The sequence below is a fragment of the Corvus cornix genome, chromosome 2 (genome assembly GCF_000738735.6).
Source record: "Corvus cornix cornix isolate S_Up_H32 chromosome 2, ASM73873v5, whole genome shotgun sequence".
Classification (NCBI taxonomy): Eukaryota; Metazoa; Chordata; class Aves; order Passeriformes; family Corvidae; genus Corvus; species Corvus cornix.
Window position 1 is genome coordinate 63,073,777 of NC_046333.1, and position 22,118 is coordinate 63,095,894.

The window sequence follows — 22,118 nt, forward strand, 5'->3', positions numbered from 1 at the left end:
GGTCTCATCAGAGCACAGTAGTGGGGCAGAATTCTCTCCCTCACCCTGTTGGCCACTCTCCTTTTGGTGCAGCCCAGGATTTGATTGGATTTCTGGGCTATGAGCACGCACACACAGCTGGCTCATGGAGTTTTTCGGTAAGTATCACCCCCAAGTCTTTCTCTGCAGGACTGCTCCCAATCACTTCTCTACCTAACCTGTGGGTGTGTCTGGGATTGCCATGATCCAGGTACAGGACCTTGCACTTTGTTTTGCTGTACTTCATGAGGTTTGCACGGGCCCACCTCTCAAGCCTGTCCATGTCCCTCTGGATGGAATCTCTTCCCTCCAGCATGTCAAACACACTACACAGCTTGGTGTTGTCAGCAAACTTTTTGAGGGTTCATGCTCTATTCCACTGTCCATGTCACCAACACAGATGCTGAACAGCTTTGGCCCCAGTACTGACCTCTGAGGGACACCACTCATCACTGGACAATGAACCATTGACCACAACTCTTTGTGTGTGGCCATCCAACCAGTTCTTTAACCACTGAGTGGTCCATCCATCAAATCCACGTCTCTCAAATTTGGAGACGAGGATGTTGTGTGTGTCAAAAGTGTCAAAGGCTTTGCATAAGTCCCAGTAGACAATGTCAGTTGCTCTGCCCCTGTCCACTGTAGCCCCATCACAGAAGGTCACCAAATTTGTCAGGCACGATTTCTCCTTTGTAAAGCCATGTTGGCTGTTACCAATCACCTCTTTGTTTTCCATGTGCCTTAGCATATTTTCCAGAAGAATCTGCTCCAGGATCTTGCCTGGCACTGAGGTAAGACTGACTGGTCTGTAGTTCCCCTTGTCTTCTGCCTTCCCTTTTCTAAAAATGAGGGTTATATTTCTCTTTTTCCAGTCATCAGGGACTTTACCTGACTACCATGATTTCTCAGAAATGGTGCCTTAGAAACTTTGCCAGCCAGCTCCCTTGGGACTTGTGGATGATTGTTGTTGAGTCCCATGGACTTGTGTGCATTCAGGTTCCTTTGATGGTCTCAAATACATCATTTGATCATATCATCCTCTCCTACAGAGGTCTCAGGGTCTTCATTCTGCCAGTCCCTACACCTGCCTTTCTCGACTTGGGTGGTACGGCTGGAACACTTGCTGTTGAAGAATGAGGCATAGATGTCATTGAGAACCTCAGCCTTCTTTTTGTCCAGGGTAGCCAGGTCTCCTGTTTCCTTCTGGAGAAGGCTCACATTATCCCTGGTTTTCTTTTGCTTGCAATATATCTATAGAAGCTCTTTCTGTCATCCTCAATATTCCTGGCTAGACTCAATTTTAACTGGGCCTTGGCTTCCCTAGCCTTGTCCCTAGCTTCCTGTATTCCTCCCAGATCACCTGTCCTTTTTTCCACTGCCTGAAAGCTTCTTTTTTCTCTCTCAGCTTGCTCAGCAGCTCCTTATCCATTCATGGATGCCTCTTGGAATTTTTTCCCAATTTCTCCCTTGCTGAAATCCATTGCTCCTGAACTTGGAGGAAGTGATCCTTGAAATTCAGCCAGAGTTACTGGGCCCCTCTTCTTTCCAGGGCTCTATCCAATGGGACTCTCTGGAGTAGGTCCTTGAAGAGGCCAAAGTCTGCTCTCCTGACATCTGGGACAGTGATTTTACTGCGTGCCCTTCTCACTGCCCTGAGGATCTTTATCTCCACCATCTCGTCGTCACTACAGTGCCTTGGAGCACTGCATTCCCCACCAGCTCCTCCCTGATGGTGAGCACAAGGTCCAGCATGGCACTTCTCCTTGATGGCTCCTCAATCACTTGTGTATGGAAGTTGTCTTTGACACATTTGAGGAATCTCTGGGATTGCTTTTGCCCTGCCACGTCGTCCCTCCAACAGACATCGAGGAGGTTGAAATCCCCCATGAGGAGCAGGGCTTGAGAGTGGGTGGCTGCACCCATCTGCCTACAGAGAGCTTCATCCACACCATTCTCCTGATTGGGTGGCCTGTAGCAGACTCCCACTATAACATCCCCTGTCCCTGCCCTCCCCCTTAATCTTCACCCACAAGCTCTCAGCGGGCTCCTCATCCTTTCCCAGGCAGAGTTCCAGATTCTCCGACTGCTCATTGGCATAAGGGCTACGTTCCCTTCTCGTCTCCCTAGCCTGTCTTTCCTAAAAAGTCTGAAGCCTTCCATTCCAAAGCTCTAGTCACAGCAGCCATCCCACCACATCTCCGTGATGCCAATGATGTCATCCCCAAGCAGCTGTGTGCATGTCTCTAGTTCTTCTTGTTTGTTCCCCATACTCTGTGTGTTTGTGTAGAGGCATTTGAGCCCGGCCCTGGATAAAGCCAGCTCACTGGCTGGAGTATCTGGCATGCCTCTGCATTATCTTTATGTACTTCAAAAATATCTGTATGTACTTTTTTAGGAGCACAGAAGAGAGGAAGGAAGGGAAAATTCACTTGAAAGGAGTTGATAATTAATCAGCAGCAAAGGCTGAAACACTTTTAAAATTATTTCTTCAGAAGGATAAACAGGATCAGATCAGATAGAAAAGAATGAAAAAAAAAAAAAAAAGGGACTTTGTGCAGACAACTATGCCCATTATCTTTTTCCTGAGCCAAACTGTCTGCAATACAGAAGACTGGGCCTGAGGCATCAACACTGTGAGTCAAATTTCAGGCTTAGAAGTTTCAGGCTGGTTGATTCTGGGGATTTGCTGTAGGCCCAGCTGTGCAGTAGAAGTGATCATGTTCAAGGCCACTTAAATGTGTTAAATTGTTTAGAAGAAGTAAAGCAGAGAGAAAGTCTTATGCCAAGATGCTTCACTGAATCACAAAGTTGGAGAGAAACAGGCAACTTCCTAAAGCAATGAAGGTGCCTGCACATCTGGGGTGTAAAGGATATAAAGAAGCTTTTGTGGCATTGTAGGACAAAAACTAACATTAACTGGAATTATTATGAATCAGAAAGAAGAATATAAGTTTATATACTACAATGACTCCAGCAGTAACTGGAAAAAATTTTTAAAAATCATGTATTGTCTGACAGTATTGCAGAATGACATAAACATGTTTTTCAGCATAGTATCTCTGAAGAGACAGTGCTTTCCTTGCAATATGGATCTGTGGATCTAAGTAACCTGATTAAAAAATATTGCCCCAGCTAACCCAGCATACAGGGGATGAGCGCATGCACACGTTCTTTAGACTTTAACACTCCATGATTGAAGGGAACATGTTTCTGTATTGCATAATCTAAAGCCTGTTTTGATTACACAGGATAATTGAATTGCTCTGTTGGACAAAAAAATCTGTTTTATTTTCTACCACTCTTCTTATTATCTATGTCCCCAGCTTTGTAAAATAATGTAATAGCATAAGTGTGTGCCTGAACCACTCCTGATAGTACTTTCTTACAATACATTTTAAAATGAGAAATTCAGTTAATGTTGATAAATCCATGAGGTGGGAAAACCCATAATCTTTGTTTTCTGAATAAAGGCTGGATATCTGGAAAACAGAAAGCTCCTGCAAAGTCTAGATCAGAATGAGGGAGATGAGTTTTCCTGACTCTCCTGTGGGTGCTGTAGTTACGGGAGCTCTCTTGTTATTATTTCTTGTGGGTTTTGTACCTTTTCCATTGATTTTTTCCCCCCTGTGGCCTGCATTTTTCACTGTTTTATCCAACAGTGAACTATCTGTGTTCAAAGATAACAATAAGCATTATATATAAAATTACTTATACAGAGGGAGTTTGTACACCTGTGATTAAGAAATATACAGGGAAACACTGTGTGACATGGGGAAATCACCCCAAAGAGAAATCGCAGGAGTCACACACCAGAGCTAAATGAATATCCAAAATGGCAATGAAGGAAAGCTAAAGGACATAATCCACAAAACGCTGAGTGTATGAATTATAGCCCTTAGCTAAGCCTGATTTGTGAGGCTAGTACTTACACAGCAGATAACCCAGGCTGACAGTGACCTTGACAGCACTGCAACAGTAATATTTTCTGTAAAGGCTGGACAGCTTTCAGCCCATTTCTCCTGAGCAGGAGCTACAAGCACGCTTGTGTGCAGCAACGTGGACCCAAGTAATCGTTGGTATGTGCCTGTCAATGACACAAACAGAATAGGGCTCTTCAGGCACGACAAATGACTCCCTCTCTTCTTTCCTCTGCCCTTGATAAGACCCATTTGAGCAGCATAAAGAGCTTTTCCCTAGAGCATAAGTCCCCTTTCTTCCCTCTTTCAGTATGGAGCTGAGCAGCGATGCAGTGCAGAGGGGATCTGGTTCCAAGTCCACTGAGCAACTGCAAGTATTTTGTGACCTTCTCAACCAATACATCTGCCTTTGGGGAATTACAATTGATTTTCCTCATTTCTACATGTGAAGACAATGCTTCTACACCAAGTTACAGCTACATAGATAGGTAAATTGTAAGTGCTTTCCCCACAGCTCCTCTAAGTAAATGTTAGTGAAACTCTGGTTCTTAGTCTTTTGTGGAACAAATTGCTGGGGAGATAAAAAACTTACAAATAAAAGCAATATGAAAGTTTTTGGGTGATAGTCTGTTCTCTTTTCACTTTGCTGCCAAGACCTGTGTTTGCAGTACTCTGCTTTTTGCTGGCTACAGCTGATATTACTTCTGCATCAAGCTGCGAGAAGAGTGCTGTTAACTCTCTGGAGCAGTGATGTAAATCCTGAAAAATCCACCAAGGGAATGGGCGGTGGCAAGACCGACAGATTGCTGCAAGGAGTGGTCAGTCCTTTGAAGGCTTCATCTTATGTCCCACCCTTTGATGAGTCTTCAAACCCTTTGATGGAAAAACATGTTATGTCCTTGTAGCTGAATTTCAAGTGTCTCTGTTACACTACTAATGGACAGCCTGGGCTGTCTCTAAGTGTTTGCTCTGTTACAAGACAAAAAAAACCCTAACAAAGCCACAAACCAACCCCATGGACAGATTGATGGCAAGGGGCAACAACTGAGAGAAGAAACAGATCGCAAGGGGCAATGTGGATTGCACAAGACCAGCACAAACATGGTCTTTGTTCCCTGCAGAGTCTTTCAGTTGCTTCTGTGAAGGGAATAAGAACAACCTGTAGTGTTTGGGGTTTATTGTGTGTTTACTTTAAGAAATATTTGCACCGTGTGCCTCAGTTTCCCTATAAATGGAAGCAGTTTGGCTTAAGTGCTGCCCTGTGTGAGAGGCAGGGAAACTGGCAATATTTGCAACTTTTCTGCTTGGACCTGAAAGGAACTTTTTGCCCAAGTTGTTCTTCAGGGTAGAGAACAGCAGGCTTGAGTTGTTGGATGTTACTGTTAAGGGAAAAAGTCCCTGATGACAAGAGAAACTGGATTAATAAGAGTTAGTAAGAAGAAAAATTCAGGAGTCTCTGTAAATGTTGGGGTCTAGACCAAGCACCTGTAACACAAATGTGTGACAGTTCCCACCCACTCCCTTTTGCTATTTTTGTCCCATCTGAATTCCAGCTCTGCCAATTCATTCTCACATCTGTTCTCAGACTTGGTATCAACACCGGCTTAATCGCATTCCTTCCATCTACTGAGCTGCAAGTGTAGGGCTATGTAGAAGCCAGGACAAATTAACCCCTTCCCTTCATTAACACCAGCTAGCATGCCCCTCTTAGCATGGGGCTGCTGGTGTTTGGGTGGGCAGCAGAGTCAGCTCCCCAAGTGGAGAGCGTGCTGAGCGCATTACTGCCAAAATAGCCTGGCTGGTACATACTTGTCAGTGTTTTTGGAGAGCAAACGGGACGGGGAGCTCCATTCCAGGAGCCTTTTTATTATTTTATTCCGGCATCAGTCTCATATACACAGTTGAGACACAAGAGATGGTACAAGGCTCACATCGTCACAGGCAGCCAAAGATTTCCCTGTTACAGAGCATTCTTAAGGGCTTTGTAGCCAATAGCATGCTTCTAAAGTTTACAGACAACTGTTCTAACCAATCTTCAATAGTGCACGTACATCTGTTGCACACAATACTTGCTTGTTATGCCTTATATAATAATGCACAATATTCCATTATTAAGCTTGAACTTATCTATCTTGCTAAGCATATTTCCTACAACTTCAAGACCTATCTCAGCCAAACCTAAAAACTTTAACCATTGTTTTAATGTCCTTGCTTGCTATATAATTGTATCTTCTTCTATCTTCAAGTTTTTGCAGCCAGAGCTGATTCCTAAATTCTTTTGCTTTATTTCTGAAACCTGCTTTTTTCTCACACCTAAGAGCCTTTCCACTTTTTGTGTTTCCCACACATACTGACTACAAGAGGTCTGGAGGGGTAGCAGCACCTGGGGCTACGTGAGAAGAACAGCCAGCTGATCAAGCAGGTCCACCTCCTCAGCTCAGCCTCTCAGACTACACCTGGCTTTGTCACCCAGTTCCAGACCCCCAAAACTTCCCCCAAGGCAATCAGGGCTATAGTGCTAGTCCTGTGAGGAGAGGCTGAGCAGCTGGGGCTTGGAGAAGAGATGGGTTTGGGGAGGCCTTAAAAGCAGTGCCCCAGTAAATATGAGGAAGGTATCAAGAAGAAAGAACCAGGTGGGAAGATGAAAGGAAATGAGCATAAAATGAATGAGAGTAGTTCAGAGAGGAATATTGTTTTCCCTTTGAGGACAGCCAAGCAGTGGAACAGGTTTTCACAGAGGCTGTTGAGTCTGCATCCTTAAATGTTTTCAAGACCTAACTGAACAAAGCAACTTACTCTGATCCCAAAGCTTACCTTGCTTTGAGCAGGAGGTTGGACTAGAGACTTCCTGAGGTCCCCTACCACATCAATTATCCTATAAACCTACACTTTTCATGTCAGAGAACATTTATTTATTACTGCTCTCCAAGTTCATCACACTATGAATGGACCACTCCAAGACATCTGCCCTCTGCCAGTAATGACCAAAAGTATCTCAGACAAAATTTTTAGAATACTGTAGGAAAAGTTGTTGTGGGATGAAAGAAAAAACAAACTATGGGCAATTTATGCCTCAAAATTAGAATGCAAGCAAAATGGCAACAAACATGATTTTTTAAACTTTACTTCTTCACCCAAGGGCAAACACACAAGGATACATGGGATGCTATCAGAGACATTTCTCTGTGTTCTGGCTTTTCTCAGTATGAAACAGATCTTATCGTGGCCCCTGCAGGAATCCAGAGTCTCCAGTACATCTTGTATTTGAATTTTCAAAGTGTTCATAAAATGTGACATTTAATAAAGACAGTTTTTGTCTTCATCACATCCCTGAGTCTCAGAACTATGTGATAGCAATGGGCAAGTGACTGCACATGCACACACACAGGCTCAAGGAGCCAAGCATAGGGTCTCATCATTTTTTTAGTCTGTGCAAGCCTTAACCATACTGAGTTTTACAGGTGGATAAAAACAACCAAAATAAATTCCTAACCTGTGGCACACTGTGGAAAAAGAGCCAGCCTTATGTTTACACAACCTTTGTCCTTGCAGACATCAGGTCTTGGGAACTACTGCCTTGTGGGGCAGTTCAGCAGGAGGGTCACTGCTGAAGGAGCTGGGTATCCACTTTCCTGGCTGGGGGAAGCAGCTTCCCCTTCTCCCTACTGTCTCACTCAGCTCCTATCCTTGGCCTTGCAGCTGTGCCCTTGATTTGCCAAAAGCTGAGATCCCAGATCAGATGCTGGGACCTTTCTGCTAGGATGCAAAACACTGGTCCCGAGGCTACATCTTTTAGCTAAGCTCTTTTAAATATGCATTTTGCAGGACCTAAGTTACCCAGAAACTCCTTATTGCTGTCTTATTTCCTAGGGATAGTAGCAAGCCTATATTAAGGACTAAGAAGTGCCCTTATATTACAGCAAATGCCCAGGATAAACAAATGATCTGTGTGGGACTTTTGGGAGGGCACCTGGTATCCAAGAAGAAATGAGAGATTTGTATACAGTAGAAGCTGTTTTGTTAAATGCACAGTGCAGTATCTTCAGGCAAATCAGGTTGCCAGGCCCTCTGTCCTACTTACTACATAAGTACAGTCAAGTGGATTAAGATCCAGGCCATTGTCACTGGTTCATTGCTTTCTACTTAAAAGGACTAGTTAAAGTGTTCCTTCCCTTGGGAAAAAAAAAAGAAAAAGAAACTACTCTCCCACGCTGCTCCCCTCAAGACACGCCCAACACCAGTAAAACAAGGCAAACGACACTCCTACAGCTCCTAAACAACCAAATTTGGCAGAGTTTGCAATGACCCTATAATAAGAGATTCTCCCCTCAGTTCATGCTTCTTGTCACCTAAGCAGGTGTCAAATCTCCTGGGTTTGTCTTCACAGAGCTTCTTTCCATTTCACTCCATCTTAACAGCTGTAAGTGTCTCTGGTAAATTGTGCTAGTACATTTCCACTAACATTAGCAAAAGGGAAAAAAAGCCAGCTCGGCTGACAACAACTATCAGTGTATGAAGATTAATCTTTATATAGCATGCAGAACACAGATCTGTTCGACATCTTCCAGAACAGCTCGTACTTTGTTTCTAATCCTTCTCAACAACAGACTTCATGCAAAAAAGAAAAAGAATTAAAATTAAAATCACTGTATTTTAGCATTGCTATTTTCACACTGCTATTCTCTCAGGCTTCACAATTCATGCTGTAGTTGGCAAACTGTTTCTCTTTCTGCTAGCAGCACAGGGGAGAAATGGAGCTACTCACTACGAATTCCTAGGAAAGACAAAATACAGCTTTGTTCCACTTTGAAGAACTAGTCACAGGTTACCTTATTAACACCTTGTAGTATAGGAAGAGTATAAGCTTTTGCCACATTAAATAGCAACACATAACCAAATGCATGGGAGGCCTACCCTGACATAAACACAATGGCATGGCAAGCGTTAAAGCTTTGTGTATGGTAAATTAGAGCTTTGAAGAACATCTCAGTTGGGAGCAATTTTGGAAATTTTTGAAACATGAATAACCGACTTTTTTTTCTCCTCCCCCTTTAAATAGTCTGTGAGGATTGGTCGCCTTGGAGAAAAAAAATCAAGTGTCAACACTTGACATACTCAATCCATCCATAAATGTAAACACGCTTGAACTGCAGTTGAGTTTCTCTTTTACTGAAGAGCATGTGGAAGCAATTACCTGAATGTAGATGTGATAAAGAATGGATGAAATGCAAACCAAATGATGCCTTATTACTTAATATAAAGAGACTGTTCTGCAAGATCAAAGTTGTGCAGCACAAAATGTAATGGGCTTCACTGGAGAGAGAGGCTTTGGAGATTTGTTTAAAACATGGATGCATTTTGATGAAATGCTAAGTAGACAAAATTAGGGTAAGTTTAAAGAGTTTGCCAGTACCTGATCTATGATCTTCTATAACATCTTTACTCTCCTCCCACCTTTTGCTGCTCTATGCCATTCCCGGATGCTGTGAGGCTGGCAATGAGAAAGGGAACAAGTACAGGGAAAGTCTTTCCCATGTTCGCAGGGGGTGCTGATGGTGACATTTCTTCCACGTCTCGGGATAGAGTAGTTTTCATCCCCAGCTTCCCTGGCTTCATCATGGCTGGGGATGAGAAGTACTCTATCCCGAGACGTGGAAGAAATGTCACCATCAGCACTCCCTGCGAACACGGGAAAGACTTTCTCTGTACATTTGCATTGACCCCTTGTGCTGCAGCCTCCCTGTGCCTCAGCCATCACTCTGTGCCCCGTTGCTACCTCAGCACATATTTCTCCTTTGAGTCAATATGATCAGGAAGGGCAGCAAGACAACCTCTCCCAAGGACAAAAATACTGAAGCAGAACAGAAATCTCAAGACTAATTTCCAAATGCTTTCCTACCACAGGCCATATAATAAAATACAATTCCCATCAAGATCCTGCTTTGTACTTCACCACGTTCTCTGGTGATAGATTTACTTATCTATTTCTTTTAAATGATTTGTATTTTTAAGAACCTGCATGCAACAGACAAGGAGAAAGCACGTTGGGAAAGTGGGGTAGTGGTTTCTGTATAACTCCACAGCAACATCTGAACTTGTTCCCTTGCCTTGCCTTCCCTCCCACATGCCCCCACCCTCCCCCTGCCCGGGAGCTGCTGCTTATTGCTTTTGCTCAAGTGTTGTTTCTGATCATGTAGGTTTGATCATCATCTTTGTCTGAAATCTGTAGAGCAGCTCAATGATTGACAGTGCTGGGTCCCCCATAACATAAATCAATGAGCAATAAAGTATCCAAGTCAAGTGTAGAGAAAGTGAACTGACGTTGAACTGTATGCATTAATTAAAAAGAAGAAAAGTAAAAGCGCATTTAACTAGGAATGTTGGGTCTTGAGTTACTGAAAGGATTCAAAAATAATGCAAATTAGAAAGATCATGTACAGAATTAATGCTGCCTATCTCCCACAGCATTAGCTCTTTAAAAGAAATCAGATATGTTAAACTCCCAAAGAGAATATTTTCTTTTGTTTTTCAATTACATGTGATAATGGGGAACATTTTGTGAATGACTCTTATGCTTATGCCTCCAATAAAACCCAGGATATTGTACCTCATTCATGCTTATTTAATGATCTCGTAAAGAAAAAACCCAACAGCACCGTAACAAAATTATGATTGAATCAGACATTTTCCCTTCTCAGTTAAAGAACTGTTAAATATTGCTATTGAAAACTCATTGTTATGCACTATTTTTGCAGTGGCCACAGTGTTCAAAGCAGCTTAGGGAGCAAATATAAAACACACTTGCCACCACAGAGAACACAGAGTTTACAGTGGCTTTGATCATACAAGCACTAATCCTTTCATTTTAGAGGGGTTAGTCACAGGCATAAATATTAAAATAATACCAAGTATTGGCACTGTCAGATCATAATTAGATGTGAACATGACACATTGCAAGACAAAAGAAAGGTGGAAAAATGTAATGATTGAGTACAGCTCACCTGGGTGCTGTAGCAGCTTTTCTGGTTTCCCTTTTTTGTCCTTTCCAGCTTGCTTGGAGTCAGAAACCAGAGGCCCAGAGAGAGCCATGAACAGCGGGGTGGGGACTGGTATCAGTGTTAAACTGGCAGCAGCACGGAGTAACGGCAGTGCGGCTAAAACAACCATCAGCTGGGAGATTCACTTTCTTACAGCAGAAATTCAGCTTGCAAAGACGACCTTAACTGTCTTACTTAAGCTGTTTAATCATTCCTTTCCACCACTATTTTTACCCCCCACAAAACTGAACTCCTGACCAGACAAATGAAGGATTTGAAGCTGCTCTTTTGCTAACAGATGAGCAACTTGTCATTGCTACAGCGGGAATTCGTTCGGGCCAACATCTCCCACTCAAGACTAAGCCTGGGCTGGCAGCACCTCATTAGCTCATTAGCTTCATTACCTGTGGCTGATGGTCAAGTCAGAATAATTTGCTGTTATGTGGATTGTATGTTTCAGAGCTCATTTTGTGCCCTGCAGAGCACTGTCAGTCGATCCTTTCACTCACTGCTCAGCTTTAAAAACAAAACCTGGTGGTGATGGGGAGGATGCAGCACCACTTCTATTACTGCTGGCACACAGGCTCATTCTGGGAGATCTGCCTTGTTCAAAACACACTTTGTGGTCTTGTACTAGTGTGGCCTGGTGTCTTCCTTCCTGCAGGGCTGTGTGAAAGAGAATCGTTGTCCTTAAGGATTTTTTTTTTTTTTAGTTTATTTTGATATTTTCTTTAGTGTTTTTCTGAGTTAATATTTGGGCTGTGAGGTTTCTGTTATTCTTCCAGGGTTGAGACGTCAGGGATTTTAGTGAAAGGGAAAGGTTTTAGTTGTGGAGATGGACTTCGCTTTAGGATGCTGGTTACAAGCTTAGTGGGTTTGTAACAGCAGATACTGCAGGGCAGGACACATCACTTAAAAAGCCCAAATACACAGAGTCAGTTTTGTTATGCCATTCCCTTTAAATTCCCAATGAAGTAAATGTGTCTTCCTGTGGGATTAATTCACAGCTCCAAATCCACAAAGCCTGCTCCATGCATGCAGCACCTGGTAACTGCCTTGATTTGACACAGATGTAACCATGAGCATAATCTGTCCTCAGCCTCTGAATTTCTTGTGGAAATAAGGGGTTTAATTACCTAGATGAGAAACTGAAAAGCTTCTAATGACAGCAGCTGAAAGACCTTTCATTTGCAAAATGTACCAGGTGACCCTGAGTATGTCCGTTTTAGGTGGCTGAATTCATTAACCTGAGAGACAGATTTCAGGTGTTTTCACCTGACAACACCTGGAGCTTCCTGGCGGGGCAGACCTCTGTGTTCTGACAGTTTCCATGTTAGCAGGTAATGGTTGTGCTGATAGACTGGCAGGCAAAAAGAGGTCTGCCTATCCTGGAGAGGAGCACTCTGGCTAGCAGCAGACCCACTCCTCCAGTCCACAGCTTACATTAATTAGGAATTAACTGCATTCAGCTCTGGGGCCCCCAATGTAAGAAGGATGTGGACTTGCAGGAGTGAGTCCAGAGGAGGCCATGAAGATGATCAAGGGGCTGAAGCACCTCTCCTACGCAGACAGGCTGAGACAGTTGGGGTTGTTCAGCCTGGAGAAGAGAAGGCTCTGGGGAAACCTTAGAGCAGCGTTACAGTGCCTGAACGGGGACTGCAAGAGAGCTGGAGAGGGACTTTTTATAAAGGCATGTAGGGATAGCATAGGGGGAATTGGCTTTAAACTGAACATGGGTGGGTTTAGATTACATACTAGGATGAGGGTGGTGAGACACTGAACAGGTTGCCCAGAGAAGTTGTGGCTGTCCCGTCCCTGGCAGTGTTCAAGGCCAGGTTGGATGGGGCTTCCACCCGGTCTAGTGGAAAGTGTCCCTGCCCATGGCAGGGGGCTGGAACAGATGTTCTTTAAGGTCCCTTCCAACCCAAATCATTCTATGATTCTATGTTTCTATGAAATCTGTGTGATTGCCATGTCCCCTGTGGACCAATGGTGCTTCACCGTAAGAGTGGTCCAGATGACCTTGCTGATGCCTGTGCTTAATTACTGAGTCTGGATCTGAGAGGATGCTGGGAGGGATGTGTGAGGATGGCAAGGAACCAGGGCTGGGCATCATTCTGGAGACAGGATTTGGAGCCTCTGCTCCCAGCTAAATAAAAAGCAGCAGGCTTTGAAGGCAGCTGGAGGAGGTGCTCCATCACTCTTTGACATGGGGTGCTTTTTTTCTGCTCTCAAGACAACTCCCATGCCTGGCAACTGCAGTCAAGTCAAATATTAGACCTCCTTCTGCAAGTGACTGCTTGTCAATCCCACGTGTCCCAAGAGGAGCTGCAGTATCTATTCTCCACCACTGTGGAAGTGCAATTGTATTGTGGAGAGGCAATCTTTAGTCACTTGGAAATTCACCATTTCATTCCCTTTTAAAGCATTTTCAGGATTCTCCCCCCCCCCCCCCCAGGTATTGAGAACTTTTTTTAAATAAAATAAAATAAAACAGGTTCACCTCCAAGGAGATGTGAGAAGCAGTTTTGGGGAAAAGTAACTCTCAACAGAAGTTTCAGCTAAAAACATGAACATGTGACAGAAGGCTGCAATGGCACACATGCCATCTCACCTGTGTGTGGGGTGCCCAGGGGATGCCCAAGGCTCCAGAACTACTCTGTGTGTCCTTTCAGGCCGCTTCACTGTTCTCATCTGCTTTTTATGGCCACATCACAGCTTCAGAGAGCAGACCTCACCCTCTTTTAATGTTGATCTGCACAGCCTAATTGCGTGAGGACACAGCCCAGTCTGCAACATCACAGCCACTGCCATGGTGAATTGGGTTTGTCAGTCTCTGGGCTGTGGTCTTATAATGTGCTATATTATTAAGTTTCTTTGCTTTAAGTTGCCAGCTAATGGAATAACCTCTTTGTCTTTATTAGAAAGAGTCCACAGCTTTATTAAGTTACATAATTCACAACCAATAGTGTAATCAATAAAACATTAACAAGCATGTAACCTTAGACAAACCGCACATATTGATTTCTTTAAACATTCTCACAAAGCCTGCCTTTGGCTGGAAAAAAAATTCAGTCCCAGTGGCAAGCCCCAAAAACAGTAAGGTGTGGGCACTGGAGGACAAATTGAAATGGCTTCCTTGGAAATAAAGCTCGCTCTCCCCTGGTCTTCGTGCATTCACCCCAGAACTGTTATTTTTTGCAATTTGGTAGGAAGCTCCAATTTTCTCTTTTATACCTTATCTTTGCAAGGAAAATTCTGTGTGTTTCAAAATACAGTTGTTACCACAGAGTTAAAAATGAACATAAATAATCTCTTATTGCATGAACAAAAATGGATACTGCAAAATCTGTATTACCCGATGCTGATTAACCCTCGTGATTCTCAGGTGGACTGTAACTAGCTGTGGTAATATCAAGCCTGACCTAGCCCTGTGTCTGCATTAGGTAGGAAGTTGTGTTTAACATCAGGTAAGAGGGTCATTTTTCTTACACAAAACCTCATGTAAATATATTTTTCAACTGTAAAAAAAAAGTATCTAATGCCTCTTGAGTGCAGTTGAATGGATGATACTGATATACCTGCAGTTATGCTTTTGATGCAATCAGGAGAGCTAGTATTGTATTATCCCTACCTTTCTATTCTCAAGACTATGTGAAAAAAACCCCCACATGATTAGACTCTGTCTTCCAGGGAATCTATGTGCATTATCGCACAACAGAATTGCACCCATGATAATTTCATAGGTAGTTTAGAACTAGGCTGGAGGAAGTAGCAGAAAAAGCATCTCAGGGATGCAACAGCAAGGAAATAGAGCAGATGTGCATCTGCTCCATCTTCAGGTTCAGTGATTCGGTGAAGACATACATACAATTTCTGGAACAATTGAGTGCTTAATCTTTTTGTAACCTATATCTTTGAGCGGCACATTTATGTACAGAAATTTTTTGGACTTTGCTTTCCCTTGAAAAAAGAATCAACTACTCATTTTGCAAGACTTTGAAAGGTTTTCTTGTCAAAAGGGATGTAGGTGAGATGGAGGAATAAAGGTTCCCAGCAAATGTTGGGGACTAGTGTGCAGAGTTCCCACGTCCCCTTTGGAGACTTTATCATTCAACAGCCACAACTCTCCTTTATTAGATCAGTATAAAACAAGTGCCTGGAGGGAGTCAGAAATGAATTGAATTTCATAGATTTAAATGATTGTGTGGGACCTTTTTGGCTTAATATATACCCTGGAGAGGTTTGCTACTAGAACTTGGGAACTTTATAATAAGAATAATTCCTTAGCTAGAGATCTTTATCTTGTTACATTAATGATTCACTGGGGGGTTATGCTGGAAAATGAAGGGAAATTTTTAAAAAGGCTATTAGATCAAATGTTCTTATAGAGACATGCACAGAGATGGTCAACAAAGATTTACTGGCTGGTGAGATAAGGGATTTATTGCCTTTGTGCTGCATGCACAGGGCAGCCGGCCATTTCAGGAGGTCCTGTCTGCACTCCTGCTCAGGATTGTCTTCAGTTCACAATCAGCACTCAACAAGGTTTTGCAGGCCACCTCCTGCTTGTGCACTTCAAAATACACACACAGCAAGGGAATTTGCGTAAGTAGTGGGTATAACTACCTTAGCTTCAAAGGTATGGGCCAGACTCTGCATCCAGACCTATTTTTTTACATCTCTGCCTTTATCCCAGGGGTTTCACAACACTGTTCCTCAGCTTCAGCTCTGCTACGTCAGTCCCAGCATGGACTATTTATAGTGCCCACAGTTCCTGCTGGATTTAGTGGATGCTCAAGGTCTCTAAATAGCAACCGTGTGGTCTCCAAGGATGTGCCATTTGGAGAATGCAGACTCTGCCTGTGCTTTGCCCATGCAAAACATTTACCTCATTTCTGCCATTTATAACTGCCACTGTAAAGAGCTTTGAAGGCCAGCTTCCTATATCACATGGTTTTACCTGTGATAAGAACCCACCAGTTTTAAAGATAATATCAGGGAATTGGAGAAACAGCTACAATCCCCATGGCTGAAGCTAAGCATCCAAAAATAACAAGCTATTAGGAGCATTCAGAGTGGCATTTTAGGCCTGAGGAGGGTGATTTTTTCATCCAGCTAGGGTGAATTCCCATTGATAGTCAATTGAAAGGAAAATTGAACAACACTGTAGCCTTTGCAAATCCAGGCAAAAATGGAAAGAAATGCGGCTCACAGGGACATGCACTTACATTTTGCTGTTAAGTCGCCATCATGATTTGAGAAGAAATTGCTGGTAATGGTGAAATATATGATCCTAGCCAGGGCCTGGAACTTGAATGTGACAGTGGGGAAAAGAGGAAGCATGATGGCTTTCACTTGACAGGGGCTGCAGAGAGAGTGGTAGCCGCCAGAGATGTCTGAGAAGCCCTGTTTGGCCCATTCACTAAGAGCATCTGCTCCTACCTCTGTAAAAGCACTGGTATTGTCCCAAGCGCCATATACCAAGCAGCCTTTGGTCTGCTCTTTGCTGTTATTACCTCATCCCCATGTCTGTGATGGGTGAAAGATAACTCCCTTGGCCACTTTCTCTCTCCTGGGCACAAATCTTCCAAGACAGCTGTAAAGTTGGATATAAGAACCCCAGGGAGACCTATGGAGGAGAAGAGCCCAAGACTAAACTCTGCTGAAACAGATATGAGGAAAAGAAAATCTATACTTCTGCTCTGTAACTCACTAAGAGTTGAGGAAATCCCATACCTCTTGGGATCAAGTCTCCTGAGAGTGATTTTGGGATAATCCTGGACAAAGAGCCCTCCATGCTTAACATTTTTATGAAGGCAGAATAAGAGCGTTCTGAAGAGCGTAACATGCACTTAGTATAGATCTGAAAAAAAATGTCAAAGGAAATTAATTTAAATTCCTCTAAATGCAATTAGAGGTGACAAGATTTCTCATGGTGAGAGACTGCGTTAAAGCAAAAGCTAAAAGTTCCCATCCAGTTCATAAAGCCTTAGGTAGCTATTGGTAATATGAATTAAATTAATCAAAATGGGTAAAAGCTAATGATCCTCTTGGGAACAAAATTAGCTCCTTAATGAAAGAAATGGAGTTCAGAAATTATAATAGAATATTAGCAGATGTGCCCTTTGGAAATTATAAATTTGCAAAATCCCCTTATGTAGATATTAGTTTGAGTCAAATTATCACTAAATTTGACCCTGGAGATGTGAAGAGAATACACACACTAGGATCTGTTCAGGAGGGCCTGGAATGCTCTGTCAGCAGTTCTGCTGGGCTGGGTTGGGTGCCACAAAGCACTTTCTCAAATCAGCAACAGGGGACAGTCAAACCCCCAAACTTCCACTTGTAATCTGCCAAGTTCTTGCTAAGGAGTCCTACTGCCTCTGGTGGTCTCTGGCCTGCCGAGAGGAATTAGCCAACAGGAGAGACTTTTAGGAAGACTCATATTCCAGCAGGACAGAGGTGGGCCTTGTCCTTGTGGCCATCCCAGACAGTGGATGTTCTGTTCTGGATGTAAGTCAGCACCTTGTAACCAGAAACCAGAACATGAAAAACAGTTTATCGGTGTGGATCAGCATGTAGTGAGTAACAAGAGACTCATCAGAGATCCATGACATGTCAAAGTCAGAGAAAGCAAACAAAATCCCAGAAAACAAACAAACAAAAATATGATGAATTGCTCATGTTGAGGCTACAAAGAATTTATTACGTTTTTATGACTCTTTCCAGCCAAGAACTTTTCTCATCCATTTATGGAAAACATAAAAGCCACTGGGAGTTAAACAGGATAAAAACTAGATTTAAATCATCCTTACACATGCTGCTCACATCAGCATACAGCTGTTTTTCAGCATTTGGAGTCCTTGAAACTTTTAAGCCATTTAGAACAGCGTGTGATTGGTATGAAAAATAGCACAGGCTTTCTTTTTATAAAAAGAAATCACGCTCCAGGGTGCTGGATGCAGGGACTCCAGAAGCCAAGAAAGATGTTTGAAGTGCTTGTTGGCATTCCAGGATCCAGAAAACTCTTCCTGCCTCACGCTATCTTGTAGCAACCCTGATGCATCTGTCCTGGGAACAGAACATGGAAGGCATTCCCTCTGGTGCAGATGGCTAATGCACAGCACAAAGCATGCTTGAGTCCCCAGTCTGAGGATGTAATGTGCATAGTTTAGAGGATGAGTTCTTCCTTTTATTTTTCTATTTATAGCACAAGTGGCGGCACTGTGAACTTCCTCATACTGTCCTGCCAAAGTTGATTCAGCTCTGCTCAGGCTGTCAGGAGTTTGCATGCTCCACTCACTAAGCCACTAATCATGAAAAGATCTTGGACAAGGGCAAATGCAATAGCCTTCTGGAAAGTAACTCCTCCCCCCATCCCAGAAGGGAACAGCTCCCAGTTTGCACACATAAGAAGGGAAACCAGAAACATTAGACGGGGACAGGAAGAAAAGGAGAGGGGGAAAAAGAAGTACCATTGAAATTTGTGAACATATGACTGGGGGAGAGAGGGACACAGCTGAAGGTGGTGGAATTGGGATGGTGCTTGGGAATCATACAATTTTAGCAGCAGACACAGAAATGTGGAATTCTTGGATGCTCAGTCTGAAAGGGCTTTGCAAAAATGGATCTGCAACATTCTTACCACCTTTCAGATAAGCAAACTGAAAGAAAACAGAGTGATTTTGGCCAAGTTTTAAAGAACAAGAGTCCTGATTTTCACAGATCTTTCAGGTTTCAAAAGTTGACTTTGTTCTGAATTGCAGTGAAACCCCCAGAGTCTGAAATTCTCTGCAAAGGGGAATTTGAAAAAATCCTTCAATGCATTTCAAGGTGATTGACAGGTTTTGTTGTAATGGAAACTGAAACATTCTGTTTTGACTTTTTAAAGTTAATATTATGTTACAGCAAAAAAGCTAATACAAGGTAATACTAAAAAAAAGAAATCAAGGCAGAGAATTGTTTCAAAGTAAAAAATAGGTTGGGATGTTTCAACCTTACACTGTCAGCACTTTTTTCAGTGATTTTCTTCCAGGAATCTACTGAAAGCAATCCTTTTTTGCAAACTGTTTTGATTTCTGATGGCAGTACAGACTTTTTGCAATTTTTCTGACCAACTGTGCCAAGAACCAAACTCTGACAGCTCACTTCACCATCTAAGCACTCATTTTAAATGTAAGAATGCCTTAATGCAAGAAGTACCATTTTGTACCGTCGGCAACATGACTTTTTTCCCACAGGCTATTAAAACTGCCATACTAGGTCTGACCTGAAATGTATTCACTAATAGCTCTGAGTTGCCTGATCTGGTTTTGAACCTGATTTTAGTTGGCACCTGCAATGTTCAGTGGTAATGAGTACCACAGATTAAGAGTTTATATATATTGTGACAAACCTCATTTTTGTTTATTTCAGTCTTGCTACTTCATAGTTTTCATTGGGTACCTCATGGGCCTGGACCTGACAGAAATAATGAATCACCATTCCCCATTTGCTTGCTGTGCATCACTCCCCAGTCTGTAGACTTCTTTAATAGTCTCCCTCAGAAGTTATCTCCTATTTTATTATTCTGAGTAATTTTATCTTTTCTGCAGAATTTGTCACTTCAAGATTCACTAGCTTTGCTGAAAACACACAAATACATAGAGCAAAACCAAGAACTTTGCTGCCTAGAAACTCTCCTCCCTGCCATGTCCCTGGTCCTGTGGGGTCCACGGGAACTGCCTTTCCTTAAAGTCTTATGGCAAGAGATCTTGTCAAAAGCATTGTCAAACATAAGTTCAATACTTATCAGCTGAATCACATTTTTTCAGGTAGTCGCTAGCTCCTCCAAGTCTGCAAGTAAGACTTTACAAAGTCTGTACTGTTCTTTCTGAACAACATGTATGTATTTTTGTGTCTAAGAATTCTGTTTATGATTGTTTCTACAAGTTTGACTGTGGTTTTATCGATCGGCAGTTCCCTGTGAAGCCTGCAGTCTTTACTAAAGGCTGGTGACACACTTGCCACTGTACATTATTCTGCAGAAAAAATGGTAGGTTACACATGACAATTAGTTGTTGAACAATTTCATATCTGACTCCCTTATAACTCTTCAGTGACCTCTGCCTTGTTCTTGTGATTTGTCCAGCAATCTCTTCCTTTGACACTCCTGTTTTAGATAGTTTCTCAGGCTACTTAACACCAAAGAGAGTTCTGGTGTGAGACCCTGTCTCACAGGTAGTGAGTAGTGAGACCAATAATTAATTTTCTCTTGCCATAAGACCTTGTCTCTCTTAAATCCTTCTTTTGCTTCCTGTTCATCTGCTGGTTTCATGACTCTTTTTCTGTATCAAAGGTAGTTGCTTTTGTTATTGCTGATTCTGCTGCCATTCTTATCACTGGTACCTTTTATGTTTTTGTAAAATATCCCCTGAAAATCTATTATTCCTGCTTAGTTTAGGTTTACATTTAGCATTTGGCTTGCAAAAATTCATCTTTTTTAGTTTTCTCATTTTAATGCTTATTTTGTCTCTAATAGTTCTCTTTTACTAGTAACCAGAGGGGATTTCTGAAGGGCTGTTTTTGTATTTAGTATGGCATCTCTAGTCTTACTGTCTGCAAACATTACTTTGTCCTTCCGCTTTTCTGTGCATGCGTAGCTTCAGTATTAAAGCCCATTTGATGACAAATACTGAAACTTATGGTTGATATTTCGAACATACATTAACCGAGGTTATTTTGTGACTAGTGCCACCTGAGGAGTATAAAACATTAACAGATATTGGATCAGTTTAATTTCTTAGTCAATTGCTGACATTTTTATTTCACCTCTGTAAGCTGAAAAAGAGAAAATACAACAAATCCCTGATGAAACACATTCCACTCTTCTACTCAGGTGACTTATTCTCTAATCCACAGCACTTTTTAACCCCCTAACTTGCTTTTCCTAGTCCAGAATTTGTGAAATCTAGATCATTTTTTTCTATCTTTCTTACAGATTTCTCATCTGTCCATCATCAAACAAACCCTTGCATTCAGTGACAATAACAGTGCTTTCTCACTTCAGAGACATAGAGTGAGGAGATGTGGAGTAAAGCAAGCTGTGGAAACACCAGCTCAGTGCATGGTGTATGTGAGAAAGTTTTTCATCACCCCATGATGTGATTCTTGCTTTGGAGATTTCCAAACCTCAACCCCTTTATCTACATATTCTGTGAAAATGGAGTCTACTTGCTGAGATGTAAGATCTGATACCTGTGAAAATGGATTCATGTCTACTGTTAAGGATTGCCTACAATTTGCTGCATTTGGGAAGAGATAATTTTTGTCGAAATGAACGAACTTGCCCTGGAGCGCAGTGAAACACTGCAGCAAGTTTCTAAGTATTAGGAGGGGTTGAGCCTCCTGAAGTTTGAGGTTTGGAGACCCTTGGAAGTTTTCTAGCTCTGGCACAGGGCTAGAAAGAACAGCTAGAGAATCATTTGCATTGGGAAATTCTTGATGTCTATTCTCATTAGAAAGAACACCGTATTTTATATATATATATATATATATATATATATATATATATATTAGCAAAAAGTGTTTTTAAAAGGGTCAGTAACTCATAGACACAAAGAGAATAATTTACTAAAATGTGCTGCTTTGTTCATCTGGAGACCCTCTAGGAATAAAAAAAATCAAGGATAACAAGCACGCTAAATACTAATAGTCACAATCATAAAGAATTACATGCATAATTAAAATATCCATTTCAAGGCACTCTTACATTTGCTAATAAAAGTCTCCTTATGAATACCAAAATACAATTTTCACATAAAAAGGACAAGCAAAAAAACCAAATGACAGCTTTATTTTCTGTGACCTTGCAAGATTTCGAAACATTTGACCTGCCTATCCTTTGAATGAATGTACGTAAATGATTTAGATAAGGACATCAGATGTGAGATACCAATGTCTTTTGATAGTGACAGTACTGGAGAAAGAAAAGGTGAATAATGACCAATGTAACTGGATTCGGCATGAAGCAGATCTTTCAGGGAACTGGGCCAGTAAATACAAAACAATTTAAATTAGAAAAATGTTACATAATAAATCTAGAGGCAGTGAGACAGGACAGCAAGAGTACATTTTAAGCAGAGGACTAATTCAGAGTGATCTG

General features: G+C 42.1%; 1 long non-coding RNA gene across 1 annotated transcript in view; it reads right to left on the bottom strand.

Moving 5' to 3' along the window:
- The window catches only part of LOC104691423, a 210,165-nt gene that overhangs the window by 27,708 nt on the left and 160,339 nt on the right, over positions 1–22,118 (bottom strand). The gene's annotated exons all lie outside the window — the stretch shown is intronic.